Source organism: Antechinus flavipes, chromosome 4, assembly GCF_016432865.1.
Source record: "Antechinus flavipes isolate AdamAnt ecotype Samford, QLD, Australia chromosome 4, AdamAnt_v2, whole genome shotgun sequence".
Taxonomy (NCBI): Eukaryota; Metazoa; Chordata; class Mammalia; order Dasyuromorphia; family Dasyuridae; genus Antechinus; species Antechinus flavipes.
In genome coordinates this window covers 325,132,434-325,136,087 of record NC_067401.1, presented here as the reverse complement: position 1 = coordinate 325,136,087, position 3,654 = coordinate 325,132,434, and the positions used below count along the sequence as shown (strand labels likewise).

The 3,654-nt window shown below is 39.9% G+C and overlaps 1 pseudogene; it reads left to right on the top strand.

Annotated features, from left to right (window-relative positions):
* The first annotated feature begins 313 nt into the window (after positions 1-313).
* Positions 314-1,978, top strand: LOC127562271 (phosphoglycerate kinase 1-like; annotated as a pseudogene).
* The last annotated feature ends 1,676 nt before the right edge of the window (positions 1,979-3,654 follow it).

Genomic DNA, 3,654 nt, shown 5'->3' with positions numbered 1-3,654 from the left:
TAACATTTTGAAAGAAGTAAACGTTACAGGTTCCTTAAAAGATGTACAATCTCCTGAAGCTTAGGATAATAACTCTTCACCCTGGAAGCAGAGACCTTCTTTAACAAAGAGTTAAAAGCCAAGTACTTGGCTAGCAAAATGAGCAAAAAAGGAAAAAAATATTCTGACCATAGAAAGCTGCTATGGTGACAAGGAAGATCAAAACACACACAAAGAAGATAACAAACTCAAAACTCCTAAATCTAAAGTCTCTAAATAAAATAAGAATTGGTCTTAGGCCATGGAAGAGCTCAAAAGGCATTAAGAAGGCAGTAGGTGCTGACCCCGGTGAGCAGAGCAGTCCCTAACTCAGGCAGCCCGAGCTCCAGCCGCAGCAGCCCGCCGCCGCAGCACAGCCACAGCCACAGCCACAGCCGCAGCCACCCTGCCATCTCCTCGCCGCCAGTATGTCTCTTTCCAGCAAACTGACCTTGGACAAGGTGGACCTGAAGGGGAAAAGGGTCATCATGAGGGTAGATTTTAATGTTCCCATGAAGAACAAGGAGATAACCAACAACCAGAGAATCAAGGCTGCTCTTCCTACCATACTTTACTGTTTGGATAATGGAGCCACGTCCGTTGTTCTGATGAGCCACTTAGGCCGACCTGATGGTGTCCCCATGCCTGACAAATTCTCTTTGGAACCTGTGGCTGCAGAGCTTAAATCCTTGCTGGGCAAAGATGTTCTGTTCCTGAAGGATTGTGTGGGTCCAGAAGTGGAGAAAGCCTGTGCTAATCCACCTAACGGTTCTATCATTTTGCTGGAGAATCTTCGCTTCCATGTTGAAGAAGGAAAAGGCAAAGATGCTTCTGGGAACAAGATCAAAGCTGATCCAGCTAAAGTAGAAGCCTTCCAAGCATCTCTCTCCAAGTTGGGGGATGTCTATGTCAATGATGCTTTTGGTACTGCTCACCGTGCCCACAGTTCCATGGTGGGAGTGAACCTGCCCCAGAAGGCATGTAGTTTCCTCATGAAAAAGGAGCTGACTTATTTTGCCAAGGCCTTGGAGAGCCCAGAGAGGCCCTTCCTGGCCATCTTGGGCGGAGCTAAAGTTGCCGATAAAATCCAGTTGATCAACAATATGCTAGACAAAGTCAATGAGATGATCATTGGTGGTGGGATGGGTTTCACCTTCCTCAAGGTGCTCAACAACATGGAGATTGGAACTTCTCTTTTTGATGAAGAGGGGGCTAAGATTGTCAAAGACCTGATGGCCAAGGCTGAGAAGAATGGTGTCAAGATCACTTTGCCTGTTGACTTCGTCACAGCGGACAAGTTTGATGAGAATGCCAAGACTGGCCAAGCCACAGTGGCTTCTGGCATCCCTGCTGGATGGATGGGTTTGGACTGTGGCCCCGAGAGCAGCAAGAAGTATGCGGAAGCTGTGGCCCGGCCAAACAGATTGTGTGGAATGGACCTGTTGGAGTATTTGAGTGGGAAGCCTTTGCTCGAGGAACCAAAGAGCTCATGAACAACGTGGTGGAGGCCACCAAGAGGGGTTGCATCACTATCATAGGTGGTGGGGATACTGCCACTTGTTGTGACAAATGGAACACTGAGGACAAAGTCAGCCATGTGAGCACTGGGGGTGGTGCCAGTCTAGAGCTGCTGGAGGGCAAAGTCCTCCCTGGGGTGGCTGCCCTGAGCAATGTCTAACGGGTGCCACTTTCCGGCCTGCTGCTTTCTGTGCATCACTCTTCCAACATGACACTGCAGTTCTTCCTGTCCCTTTCCTTGGCACTAGGCAAGTTTCTCCCTCAAGACTCAACCAGTGGCCAGAAGATGGGGCAATGAGGGCCCCAGAAGCAGCTCAACTCAACTTTGTGTTTCCTGGGTGTTGCCTGTTGTCAGATCTCACTTGAACTTATTTAGTGTGTCTAAACCATTGCTGTGATCTGTAGAGTGTGTGTGTGTGTGTGTGTGTGTATATATATATATATATATATACACACACATATATATATTATATATATACATATACGTATATATGTATAATATATATTTATATTTTGCCTTTAGAAAGAAAAAAAAACAATAACTAAAGCCATTGTTAGCCATACTCTTGAAATAGTTTGTTCTGTTCAGCTTTGTCAGCAGCTGTTTTTGTCATTACCCACACACAGTATGGAAACAAGAAGAAACTCCAGTTTGGGGTTGGGGGCAGGAGGCAAGGTTGACCTGTTAAATAAACATTTCATAAAAGTGCCAGCTCAAAAAAAAAAAAAAAGAAAAGAAAATCAATTAAGAAAGGTAAGAAGGAAAATTGGGAAAGAAATGAGAGTGGTGCAAAATTGACCAAATGGGAAAGTAGCTATAAAAACTCACAAAGGAAAATAATTCCTTAAAAATTAAAATTGAGCAAATGGAAGCTAATGACTTTATAAGAAGTCAAGAAATAATTTAAAAAAAGGAAAAATAGAAAACATTGTGAAATATCTCATTGGAAAATAAATACCCTGCAAAATAATTTCAGGAGAGATAACTTATTAAGAAAGTAAGCAATTTGAAATGTGCTATACATAAGCAGTCATGTGAAACATATTTCCATATTAGTCATTTTGTGAAAGAAACACTGATTTAAAAAAAAAAGAAAAAGAAAGTTTAGGGAAAAAACAACTATCCTTCAATCAGTCTTCAGACTTCATCAGTTCCTTCTTTGTTAAGTGAAAAACATTTTTTCATCATAAGCTACTCAGGACTTGACTTCAATTCTTATAGTGTAAAGAATGCCTAGATTATTCACAATTGATCATCATACAACATTGCTGTTATTGTATACAATGTTTTCTTGGTTCTGTTTATTTCACTTTATATCATGTTCACATAAATCTTTTCAGATTTTTCTGAAAGCATAATGCTCATCATTTCTTATGTCATAATAATGTTCCATCAAAACCATATACTATAACATGCTTAGCTATGCTACAATTGATGAGCATTTCCTCAGTTTCAAGTTCCTTGCCACCACAAAAAGAATTGCTATAAATATTTTTGTACATATGTGTATATGTATGTGTATGTATATGTATGTATGTATATATGTATTGTGCATTATATGTGTATATATACATATATATAGTGTCCTTTAAAAAAAATCTCTAAGATACAGATCCAAGAGTGCTATTGCTGAATCAAAGGGTATGCTTAATTTTCTAGTCAAAAAGATCCAATATATTCTCTAGAATGGTTGTATCAATTTTCAATTCCACACACAATGCATTAGTGTCCCAATTTTCCCAATCTCCTCCAACATTTGTTATTTTTCCTTTTTTGTCATATCAGTCAATCTGACAGGTATAAGGTGGTCTAAGAACCGTTTTCATTTGTATTTCTCTAATTAATAGTGATTTAAAGCATTTATATGACTATAATTTAAAATAGCCTCTTCATCTGAAAACTTTATTGTTATTCAGTATTTTTCAATCATATCTAGCTCTGTGGCTTTATTTGGGATTTTCTTGGCAAAGTTGTAAGAGTTTTCCAGCTCATTTTACATATGAGGAAACAAATTAAGGCAAGTAAGGTTAGATAACTCCTTCAAGGTCACACACCTAATAAGTGTGCAGTTAGATACTTTTCAGCTCAGCAGGATGTCTTACTGACTCCAGGCCAGT